Raw genomic sequence first — 13,280 nt, forward strand, 5'->3', positions numbered from 1 at the left:
TATCGTCGCGGCGCGGAAAGGGGCCTCGCGGCGCGACATAGTACTAGTTTCCAGATCAGAAAGTGAGTTAAGAAGGTAATTATTTTATGAGTATCTCCGCGGCGCGACCAATAACGTCGCGGCGCGACACCTCTGGCGGTTCAGCCATTTTGGCAAGTATAAAAGGCCCGAATTTAACCCTAAATAATTCATTATCGTATCCAGACGAATTCCAGCCACTTTTTGACGAACTTAGGTGATTTTTGGGGATCTTCAAGGTCATTCTAAGGTACCAATCATTCCGGGAACAAGTCTCGATTCGTTTATCTTTCAGGATTCAATCTTTGATTAGGTTTATTCTTTTGTTATCAACAATGAATTTCTCTATTTCTTTGATTGTTATTTTGGTTTTAGCCATGATTGTAGGCTAAGCTTTTAATGTTTGTCTAGACTGAATATTTGCAAGTGTTTGGATGAAACCTTGATGTTTTATTAATTGATGCATGATAATTATGAGTTTTGATTAAGAACCATTCTTGTGAGTGTTGATTATTGTTACTAGGTTGATTAGTGAATCTTGTTTGAACAAAGGGAACCCTGTTTCAATTTAGTGATCTAATTTCCAATTGATTTGTCTTAACCGATTGGGTGCTTACTGGACCAAGGGGGTAAACCAGGTAACGTAATTGAACAAAATAGGGGTGAATTGTGTGGAGCGAACGCGTAACCAATTGAATCTTAATCTTATAATTAGGTAGTTACTAAGTCACAAACGAAAGATGGTATTTGGTGAAAGGGAACCCTAAGCCAATTAATCCTAGTTTGACGTGTTTGCTAAAAGAGAACTCTGGGTAAACCGACTCTGTAATTGCGTGCATTGATTAATAGAACTAGTGCTTAATAACAAATCATCCAACACTGCGAATAGGATATCTAGGCGAACATTCTTTTATCCATTGAATTCAAATATCTTTACTTTTCCGTTGAGTCTGCATTTCTTTTACTTAAACTTAAAAACACAAAAATATTGTCTTTTACTTTTTAAAGCTATCTTGATTTGGCTAATCGTTAAATAGCCGCAAAACAAACTATCTCGTACTTTCAATTTTCATAGTTTAACTTAGTTTACTTTTATTTGCAAACTTAATTCTCACGTTAATACTGTCCTTGGAACGATACTTGGAATTACCATTTTTATACTATTGCATGATCGGGTACACTGCCCGTAAGTGTGTAGTAATCTTTAACCAGGCATATTTCCAAAGATAATTTATATACTAGATTTCACACATCATATAACGTATAAGCAAACAGTGGAAGACTTCTAGAAACCTGAGAATAAACATATTTAAAAGTGTCAACACAAAGGTTGGTGAGTTCATAGTTTTAATGTTGCGCATAATCTGTATATAAAGGTGGATCACAAGATTTCAGTTGTTCCATCCAGAAATGTTTATCAAAATATTCTACGAAATTTAGCACCCTGGTAACTAAACTTAACGTATATATAATTTGTACCCTTTGTATAATCATCTTAATAATACACGCAAACCAACGTGTACGCTTCTCAAATAGCATACGTCCGTTAAAAGGCTAGTGCTCTAGCTCGGACGGGGATGTCAAGCCCTATGGATCCATATACTACTACTCGTGCCCACCAGTTCTTATAACTGGCAGTTACTAGTTACCAAAGCTAAGATATTTTCGGTTTAAACTCAGTGTAGAATTTAGTGTGTACTTGTATCCATTGCGTTTAAATATATTGCATCTATTCTCAGCCCAAAAATATAGATTGCAAAAGCAATTAAAAATGGAGCAAATAAAACTCACCTTAGCAGCACATAAGGTCATTCACCAAAAAGTGACTGAAACTCGGAATGCAAAATTAACCGTAGATCTCAACCTAGAGAACATATGTTGGTCAATATATGTCTAATAAACTAGGTTGGGTTATAGTGTATCACAATTCTAATGCTCGAGATCTACATACAAAATTTATCAAAAGTCATTTTAAAAAGTCAATTTTGACAATTGTTCAACAAAACGAGACGTGCCTTATATAAGGATTCATTTACTTGGCTAGTAGTATTTTATCAATCTCATAAACAGGTTGTTTAAATATTAATTGCAGATTCAAAAGCAATTCCAATTAACGTCAATTATAATTCAGTTGACCATATTTTTTGGTTCGTTCATCGAAATTACGCGATTTCTAAATGAAAAGTTATTGATTTTTCGCCAGCTTTCCGAAAACATGTATATCATATACCTTTTACCAGTAATATATGTATTTAATTCGTGATTCATCATAAACTGTTTAATGACGAAATTTAGCATACAAGCATGTATACATATATATACTCGAGCACTAGACATGGATACACAATTAATATATAAAAGATAAAATATGAGTGCTTACGTATCAATATTGAGATTCAATATTGTCGAAAAGTACGTAGACTCAACGGAGATGATAAACATTGGGTTTGATTTACAAATATACCCCCGAACATTACCCATAACCTCCTTAGTAATAATCCATAGTTTCCTTAGCTCTATCCCGCTTGAAAATCCATTTTGAAAGTGACACGCTCATGACCTCGTCGTAGTATTTTAAGTGATATAATTAATAATAATAATAATAATAATAATAATAATAATAATAATAATAATAATAATAATAATAATAATAATAATAATAATAATAATAATAATAAAATAAATAATAATAATCTTAATAATAATAATAATAATAATAATAATAATAATAATAATAATAATAATAATAATAATAATAATAATAATAATAATAATAATAATAATAATAATAATAATAATAATAATAATAATAATAATACAGAGAGAGTAGAAGATATTTGTGTAAAACAAATCGAGCAGAAACTGGCCTTTTATTGGCATAATTCCTGATTCTGATGCCCATGCGAGTGCATGGGATTTTAGTGCAAATTTCATGCACTTGCATGAGCTCATGCACTCGCATGGGTTTTATGCCTATTTCCCATGCGATCGCATGGCTGTCAGATCCAGCTCACATATTTTTTTGTTTTCTTGTTTGTCGACATAATTAAATATAATATATATAATATATATAATTTAAATAATTAATTATATATTATATTAAATTCATGTGCATAGTTGACTTGTAATTTTCGTTCCGATGACTCGTATGTTGTCACTTGACTTATGTCCCGGTTTCGGTTTCTCGAACGCATTTCCGTACGCTTAGAAAAATCGCAATTTACGTTTTGTGACTCGTACCTTTGTCAAAATATAGTCTTAAATTATCAATAAACTATATCATTCAAAGTGTATCTTAAAGTTTCGAGTGTTTTGGTCATTTACTTCTATAAATCATTGTCTCGCTATTTGTTGATATATATATATATAATAACAAATCGTTTTATGACCAAGTTAATATATATTTTCAACATTCATAAACACGTTTTAAATATACGTCGCAAGTTATTCACACAATTCCAACTTATCATATATATTCAAATAAATATATAAACCAATAAGTTTAATGTCCGGTATCAAACAATTAATAACCGAAAGGTATTTGAATAGTTCAAAAATTTTGAGATTCAGTTTTACAGACTTTGCTTATCGTGTCGGAAATGTTAATCATACAAAGATTAAGTTTAAATTTGGTCAGAAATTTCCGGGTCACCACAATTTAATAATGTTAGTTAAGGAGGATTATCGTTTCGTACTCGCTTTCTGTCTATGATATTAAACCTCGTTATTATCGTCCTTCCACCAATAAACGTGATTAAAACCTTTTATAAAGTCGACATTATAAAGGTAATTAGTTATCTGTGTTTATACATTGGTCAGGGTATGGACCCATTGAAAATACTAGAGAGTACATGGGGAATTACTGTAGGACCAGATCAAGACATTGGTCAAGAGTACAAGACTCGAGGAAATACTGTTGCAACAGTAGAGTACAGTGTTGATGTACTATAGGACCACTTGGGCATGGTCAAGGTTAGAAGCTATAGAACCACTATAAGTCTAGTACATGGTGGATAACTAATGGATTTATTGGGTAGATTTAAGTAAGGGCTGGTTTAAGTCATAAATGGGAATTTAACGCACTACAATACAAACTAAGCTTATAAATCTTTAAGGATGACTGAGAACTATCTGATGTTCTAATTTGTCTACAGACCCTTAGATTTTACCAAACCATTGACAGAAAGGGATTCAAAACACAATCATAACCACTCACTTGGGTGATACACTAAGGTGTTAAGAAAGGTTGGATATTCTATATGGCTTTGCTACTTTATTTGTGCGCCCAAGGTATGCACTGCATCCAAGATGGCCGCTTATATCCTTAAACCGAATAAAGCGTCGGGAGTTGAGCATAGTCCATCCGATCAGAATCTTCAAAGTCTAGTTCCTCGTGACATACTAATCGGGAAACTGCTTAGTAGGGAATCTAGTGTTCACACCAAGGTATATCTATCCAAGGAGTGCCTCGCAATCATCCCGACACTACGTTATCTTAAATCATGGTAAACCACGTCTTCTCTGTCCTTAGTTGTTGCATGCTAGCTAGCTTATTTTAATTATATTGCTTTAATATCTTAATTACAATTATATAAATTATTCAACCAAACTATTGCCTTTACACAATTTGATATTCCGGATAAAGTGGTGTCTAGAATAAACCGGTTGGACTTGGTTGTTGGATTTTCCGAACAGTCGCCAATTTATTGGAACCAAAAGGATCCTGCCTCTCCACACAAGGTGTACCTGGCCACTAGTCTTGGATACTGAATTGTGTATAAACCCAATCTTAATTACTAAATTACCTAGATAAACTCCGTTTCAAATTCGACCGCTCAAGGAACGACCCTAGGTCATATTTGCCCTTGCTAACCCATAGGAAGGAATAATAGATTTAGGCCCAGCATATATAAATTAAACAAACAACTTCTTCCGTTGATATCATGAATTGACGTTTTGCAACCTAACGACACCGCATAAATAAAACCATCCGATTCGGGGCATATCACGGGGGAGTTAAATTTTTGGCGCTGCTGCCGGGGAGCGGTAGTACGATTTGGAGCCTGTTTAGATTAGTTAGTTTTTAAGAGAACCTTTTGACTAAGAATAGCTTTGTCAAAAGTTACTAGTTTACCGTAGTTAGGTTAGATAATATTAGCTAAATTTAGTTTAATTAAAAAGTTTAAAATGGACTTCCTTTTTAGTGAACCTTTAGGATGGTTTAACCTACTTAGACCGCTAAGAATTCTTCCGACACATCCTTTCTTCTATCCGATATCATACATTGTACCCATCCGACAAGATCCACACTTACCTGCCGATAGTTCGATGATGGCCGCACGCATCACTCTCACTGACATCACCAAACCCTCGTTAGAAGGACGAGGAGGACCGATACTCTATCCATAGATTAACGGAGCATCTTTTGTGCTTAAGCATAGCATCATACAACTCATTCCTAACCATTGCAAGTTCCACGGCTTACTAATTAATGATCCCAACTCTTACTTAGATAGATTCCTCTCCCTATCCAACTCATATAAGAAAATCGGGGTTGAACAAGATGTAGTTCGTCTGTATCTGTTCCCCTATTCCTTAACTCTTCATGCAAAAACCTGGTTCAAGGGGTTAGAACCCAATTCTATCACCTCATGGGAGGAAATGGCAACAACTTTCTTAATCAAGTACTTTCCCCCATCAAAGTAAATCAGACTTAGGAATGATATCGTAAACTTTCAACAAGCATATGATGAATCACTCTACACTGCATGGGAAAGATTCAAACACTTGCTTCGAAGATGCCTGAATCACCGTCTTGAGAGCTCTGATCAGATTTTGACCTTCTACAAAGGTCTGAATCAGAACAATAAGTCTACTCTTGATGCTGTTTCTCAAGGTAACTTCCTGAACTTCACTGCTGACGAGGCCTGGAGATTGATCGAGGAGATGACTATGCACCATCACGATTGGAACACGGAAGAGCACATTTCATCAGCAACATCGCTTTTCGCCTCCGATCCTATCGAAAGTAAAACCATAAAATATTTCTCGGAACAAATAGAAAACCTCACCAAAGAAGTTGGAGAGCTAAAGAAACTTCCGCAACATGTGTCTCAAGTGCAATTATGCCAGAATTGTACTAAACCACATTCGACCAAGGTATACGAGGCTGAATGTGAGGACACTATTGTCTACACCGATAAGATCCTAGCTCTTCCACACAACCCACCCACTAAACCCACTACCCCACCATAGATAAGTCCAGATGATGTCCTACTGCGAATCATCCACATGATTACAGCAAGACAAAACGCAGCTGACTTAGTCATGACTAATCACTTGAGTAGTCTTGAAAATCAAATAAGCCAGCTAAATCAACGTCTCGATTCTCTAGGTTGTCCTAATAATGACTCAAATGTGGCACATAGCCAACCTTCGGTTTCTTCTAAGGAGAAGAAACTAACTAATACCCGTTCGGTAGTTGTCATTGAGTCATCACCTAAAACACCCATTCCATTCCCGGGCCGTCTCAAGCAAAGACATAACAAAATGAAATCTTTCAAGTTTGACGGTAAATTTTTGGACACTATGTCTAAAAATCCTCATAGTAAGAAGTATTTTAGGAAACTCCTATCAACCAAGGATAAGGTACCCGAAGTACCCAATGTCCCACTGAACGCGGATTGTTCAACCATTCTCTTAAATACTCTTCCTGAAAAACTAGGAGACACCGGACGAGTTACCCTTCCTTGTTCTATCTACCAATCTGGTACTATCCATTCTCTCGCTGACCTTGGTGCCAGCATCAATCTCATGCCCTACTCACTGTTCCAGAGACTCGAAATTGGAAACCTTAACCCTACCAAAATGAGCATCCAGCTAGTTGACCAATCCACTAGATATCCTAAAGGAATAGCTGAGAACATCATGATTAAGGTCGACAAATTCCTTTTTCTGACCGACTTTGTGGTTATGGACTATAAAGAAGATATGAAAACCCCTATCATCTTAGGAAGACTTTTCATGAATACAGTCAAAGCGATCGTTGACGTTTATTCACGGATTATCACCTTGAGAGCCTGCAGAGAAGAGGTCACTTTCACGATCGACGAGTCTGTATGTCCTTCTGATGGGAACTCTGAAGTAAATACCATCTCCACTAGGAAAGTCACCTTCTATTTCGAGAATGAAGAGAAGAAGATAGAAGTAGAAGACAAGAAGAATAACCACTCCACACCAACCCAATCTTCACTCCCACCTTATTTTGAACTTTTAATGACTGGAAAGGATTTCATTCTAGAAGAACTCTCTGAACCAATTATTCTTGAAACTCCCGACCAGAGTGATGAGGAGGTGGATGAAGAAATAGAAATGGAGAGCCCGGAGAAGAAGGAAGAGATGAAGGATTCTAGCACCGAAGTAGTTGTAACCATATTGGAGACATCAATGGACATCGTCCCACCTCCATCCTTAGAGTACAACATTATGACCAACCTGAAGTCACAAAGAAGAAAGACAGGTTTTGCGTCAGGGGTACCCTATAAACTATCACTCAAATACATAATGACATACACATCATTGAGTGATGAGGACCCTTTTGACCAACCCACATAAATCAAGGAGGTAAAAGAAGTTGATAGCTTTGTTATACCTCAAGTTAAACAAAGCATTCACGTCAAACCACCTTCTCCATTCATTGGACATACCTTATTCTGTTTTCGCTTAAATCCCATCGATATGTTCCAATGTTACCTCTTGTGTCTACTGATGGATGCAAAGGAGCAGCCTAGATTTCCTGAGAAATAAGGCTAGAGTCAGGCTCGTGACTCGAACAAAAACAAGCGCTTCTCGGGAGGTAACCCGTGTGTTTAATTTTCTATAGCTTTAGTAATAGTTAGATTAGGATAATTAGGTTAATTCAATAAATGAGAAAGTGAAACTTAAAATAAAATTTTCAACATTTCGTAGGAAGAATTCACTTCTCCTACTTGTCTTGGGCTTAAGTGAACTAATTGTTACATTATTTCAAAAGTCTTAAAATTAAAGGCAGTCAACACTTTAAGTGTAGGATTAAGATTTTAAGTCATACACTGATTTGTTAAATTTTCAAAAACCTAATTTTGAAACCCTTAAGTTTCAAATGACTTTTTCATCAAAACACAAATCAGTGAGTCTAAGGCCTAAAGCTTAATCACCTGTCTAGGATTAATGTTTTCTATCTTTACAAGTAATAGACAGTTATTGACGCCTGTGGTGGAGACTCTTTGAATAATGTTGAAACGACAAGAAAACCCGTTGATTATTTCATTGCAAGTTATTGGTGAATGTTGTATGGAGGATGAGAACGCCCTAATGAGCTCGAGTACACTTCAAGAAGACCGATTCGAATCCAGCAGAAGATGGTTCTGACTCAGTCTACCTTCAGATCCTCAGCTCACAGCCGTACCTAAGGGGAGTAATTCGTTTCTTTCTCTTCTTTTACTTATTTTGCTTCGTTATATCCTTAAACTATACCCTATCCTAAGCTTATCACTAAGTGTGGGATTCCAACCTAATATTAAGCTTAGATACATTTTTCGACATGTTCAAACTCTAAGTGTGGGATTTTAGGTCCCTAATATCTAAGAATGAACATTAGGGACAATGTTCCTCTAAGTGTGGGATAGCGGTGTAGTACACCGTAATTAGCTAGGGGATGCTCAAAAAATGTTCTTAACTTAAAATTTTACTAAGCTTTTCGAGTATTCCTACTATTTAGATTCTTTGTCCTCAATGTGAATTTTTCAAAAATTTTGACTAAATGATACTTTCTGGAAAAGTACTTTCGAAAATCAAGCGTGTTTGTTCTAAAATTAAGACAAATGAGGAAAGAAATTTTCTTAAGGATGAACCATTTCTCTAAAAGAGCATGGTATGACTAGGCATTATCAACCCAATATAATTGCTGTGAGGCACCCCAAAAATGGCCTAATAAGCATTCATTTTTTAATGCTTCGCTATCTTTCCGTTGAGAGTGCCGATGTTAGCATTTAGAGTTAGAACTTGACCCTGACAAACATTTCGAGGCCAATGGTTAGTAAGCGCCATACGTGGTGTAGGTGCGATACTCCTTCCGAAACCATTCTGAATAGAGAAGACAAAAACCATCCGTTTTCGTTTCCACTCCAAGCATTTAAACCGACCAACTCACACCAAAGAGTAGATGAATCAGGAAATACTCACCCCAAATTCACTATCAAATACGTTACCCTTTCCACCCTCTTTCCTTGCTCATTTCCAAAAATCTAGAAATTCAAAGAGATAGATCGACCAAGTTTACTTCAAACACTTGTCGAAAAATTCTAAAATTCCAGACTGTTTTTGATAGGTCACAAAAAGACCTATTTCTGGTGTAATACCTTTCTCTCTGGGCACAAGAAGAAATAGACAAAGTTATGAATATGGGATATGCCGAAAAAAAAAATTGTTGAGCAAAGTCTCAAAAATAAAGAAGAGAAAAGTCTTCAAATAAAAGAGCATATATCCCCAAGAAAATGAAGATTGTGACCCAGGAGGATTGCAGAAAAGAAGCAAAGTCTTCGCTGAAAATCAGCACCCTCTAAAAGGAACTCTTCAACAAAAATAGAGTATCATCTTTCCTAGAAAAAGTATATCATCATGAAACCGAAATCTATCGATTCTCTCTAAATTTCAAAGATTCAAAAATCACCCTTTTCGCCATATCAAAACCTTCACTTTTCTCCACAAATCAGCCTTTAAACCCGCTCTTCCTCTTGAAAGAATGATTAGGGAGAAGATCAGTGTCGTCCTTATCTAACCGATGGAGATTTGATTCTTGGTCAAGCCTATGACAATACTTGCAACATGACTGGCTATGAGCAAATTCATTTCATAGATTGATAGGGAACCCCAAACACTTGAGTGATTTGAGTGATCCGTGTAAGGAAGCCAATGTCATGTAACATCCCCTCATGCTTGCAGAGATAGTTTCTACCCTTTTAGAAGATAGTATGTCTGATCTTGCTCTTACAATAAATAATAAGCCACTTGAATAATAGAACGGAAACCTCAGAAGCATCCTTGAACTCAAAATAAAAGAAATTTTTGCTTGAGGACAAGCGAAGTCTAAGTGTGGGATATTTGATATCGGCCAAAAAGTCACGTTTTTACCCCCAATATTGAGCCCTAAAACCATAAAGTTCCAAACTTTATTGTCAAAATAATCACTTTGTTGGTTAATTTGGTAGATTTAGTCATTACAAAGGATATGTTTCAAGAATCACTAAAAATGGATGAGAAACGAGGAAAAACGAGCAAAACCGGCTAAGACGATTAACTCGCGTTTAAATAACTTATTTTATAAATTTTGGAAAAGTTTAATTACTTAACGTTATGTTGTAGGATATTCAATTACGAATGCGTGGGCGCAAGAATCGTCAAAAACGGAGCTAAAACGAAGATTCTAGAGCGAAAACGGTGAAAGACAAGAAATCAAGTTACGATCCAGTGAATCAAGGCTGACCAGCACCAAATACGGCCTGCCATATGGGCTGCCATATGGGCTGCCAGTATGGAGTACTACCTGCCAGAGCCCCTTGCCATACGGCCTGCCAAATGGGCTGCCAGTATGGGGTACGGCCTGCCAAACCCCCTGCCAGTGCACCTTGCCAAACGGCCTGCCAGGCATTTTTTAGAAAAAACCCCCTACCAGTGCACCTTGCCATACTGCCTGCCAGGCATTTTTTGACCTAAAATTACAATTTTGCCCTCAAGCTTTGCTTATGAAAGGGGGGCTTCATTTCTCATTTCAACACACCAAAAAAACACACCATTCTTCACTTTTCTCTCTAAATATCTCTCTATAGTCGCTCTCTAGTAATCTATATGAGATTAGTTCTCTCTCTACTTTCTCTCTCTAGTTTCTAGAGAGAGAAAAATAAGGAGATTAAGAAATGTAATTATCTCTATATTGTCGCTCTCTAGTGATCAATAGGAGATTAGTATGTAGTTAGTAGTAGAAGCTATCGAGCATTGTAAAGCTATGGATATTATGAAGAAATACAAGTGTAATTCTGCCGACATTATTCGGTAATATCTATCCTTTCTTTTATCAGTTTATTATAATATTCTTGTTCGATGTTTATGATTTACTGATGTTAGAAATGCTTGTTGCCATGATTTGTGAGTAATTGCTTGATTGTTTGCCTTGATTTAATAATGTTAGTTAAGGATGATTATCGTTTCATACTCGCTTTCTATCTATGATATTAAACCTCGTTATTATCGTCCTTCCACCAATAGACGTGATTAAAACATTTTATAAAGTTGACATTATAAAGGTAATTAGTTATCTATGTTTATATATTGGTCAGGGTATGGACCCAATGGAAATACTATAGAGTACATGGAGAATTACTGTAGGACCATATCAAGACATTGGTCAAGAGTATAAGACTCGAGGAAATACTGTTGCAACAGTAGAGTACAGTGTTGATGTACTATAGGACCACTTGGGCATGGTCAAGGTTAGAAGCTATGGAACCACTATAAGTCTAGTACATGGTGGATAACTAAGGGATTTATTGGGTAGATTTAAGTAAGGGCTGGTTTAAGTCATAAATGGGAATTTAACGCACTACAATACAAACTAAGCTTATAAATCTTTAAGGATGACTGAGAACTATCTGATGTTCTAATTTGTCTACAGACCCTTAGATTTTACCAAACCATTGACAGAAAGGGATTCGAAACACAATCATAACCACTCACTTGGGTGATACACTAAGGTGTTAAGAAAGGTTGGATATTCTATATGGCTATGCTACTTTATTTGTGCGCCCAAGGTATGCACTGCATCCAAGATGGGCCGTTTATATCCTTAAACCGAATAAAGCGTCGGGAGTTGAGCATAGTCCATCCGATCAGAATCTTCAAAGTCTAGTTCCTCGTGACATACTAATCGGGAAACTGCTTAGTAGGGAATCTAGTGTTCACACCAAGGTATATCTATCCAAGGAGTGCCTCGCAATCATCCCGACACTACGTTATCTTAAATCATGGTAAACCACGTCTTCTCTGTCCTTAGCTGTTGCATGCTAGCTAGCTTATTTTAATTATATTGCTTTAATATCTTAATTACTATTATATAAATTATTCAACCAAACTATTGCCTTTACACAATTTGATATTCCGGATAAAGTGGTGTCTAGAATAAACCGGTTGGACTTGGTTGTTGGATTTTCCGAACAGTCGCCAATTTATTGGGACCAAAAGGATCCTGCCTCTCCACACAAGGTGTACCTGGCCACTAGTCTTGGATACTGAATTGTGTATAAACCCAATCTTAATTACTAAATTACCTAGATAAGATCCGTTTCAAATTCGACTGCTCAAGGAACGACCCTAGGTCATATTTGCCCTTGCTAACCCATAGAAAGGAATAATAGATTTAGGCTCAACATATATAAATTAAATAAACAACTTCTTCCGTTGATATCCTGATATGACGTTTTGCGACCTAACGACACCGCATAAATAAAACCATCCGATTCGGGCATATCACGAGGGAGTTAAATTTTTGGCGCCGCTGCCGGGGAGCGGTAGTACGATTTTGAGCCTGTTTAGATTAGTTAGTTTTTAAGAGAAACTTTTGACTAAGAATTGCTTTGTCAAAATTTACTAGTTTACCGTAGTTAGGTTAGATAATATTAGCTTAATTTAGTTTAATTAAAAAGTTTAAAATGGACTTCCTTATTAGTGAACCTTTAGGATGGTTTAACCTACTTAGACCGCTAAGAATTCTTCCGACACATCCTTTCTTCTATCCGATATCATACATTGTACCCATCCGACGAGATCCACACTTACCTGCCGATAGTTCGACGATGGCCGCACGCATCACTCTCGCTGACATCACCAAACCCTCGTTAGAAGGACGAGGAGGACCGATACTCTATCCAGAGATTAATGGAGCGTCTTTTGTGCTTAAGCATAGCATCATACAACTCATTCATAACCATTGCAAGTTCCATGGCTTACTAATTGATGATCACAACTCTCACTTAGATAGATTCCTCTCCCTATCCAACTCATATAAGAAAATCGGGGTTGAACAAGATGTAGTTCGTCTGTATCTGTTCCCCTATTCCTTAACTCTTCATGTAAAAACCTGGTTCGAGGGGTTAGAACCCAATTCTATCACCTCATCGGAGGAAATGGCAACAACTTTCTTAATCAAGGACTTTCCCCCATCAAAGTAAATC

The 13,280-nt window shown here is 36.5% G+C and overlaps 1 non-coding gene across 1 annotated transcript; it reads right to left on the reverse strand.

Annotated features, from left to right (window-relative positions):
* Positions 1-5,727: 5,727 nt before the first annotated feature.
* Positions 5,728-5,834, reverse strand: LOC139903589 (small nucleolar RNA R71). Its single transcript, XR_011778399.1, has one exon. It is a non-coding gene; the product is annotated as a small nucleolar RNA R71 (small nucleolar RNA).
* Between the last annotated feature and the right edge of the window lie 7,446 nt (positions 5,835-13,280).

The sequence above is a fragment of the Rutidosis leptorrhynchoides genome, chromosome 3, assembly GCF_046630445.1.
Source record: "Rutidosis leptorrhynchoides isolate AG116_Rl617_1_P2 chromosome 3, CSIRO_AGI_Rlap_v1, whole genome shotgun sequence".
Classification (NCBI taxonomy): Eukaryota; Viridiplantae; Streptophyta; class Magnoliopsida; order Asterales; family Asteraceae; genus Rutidosis; species Rutidosis leptorrhynchoides.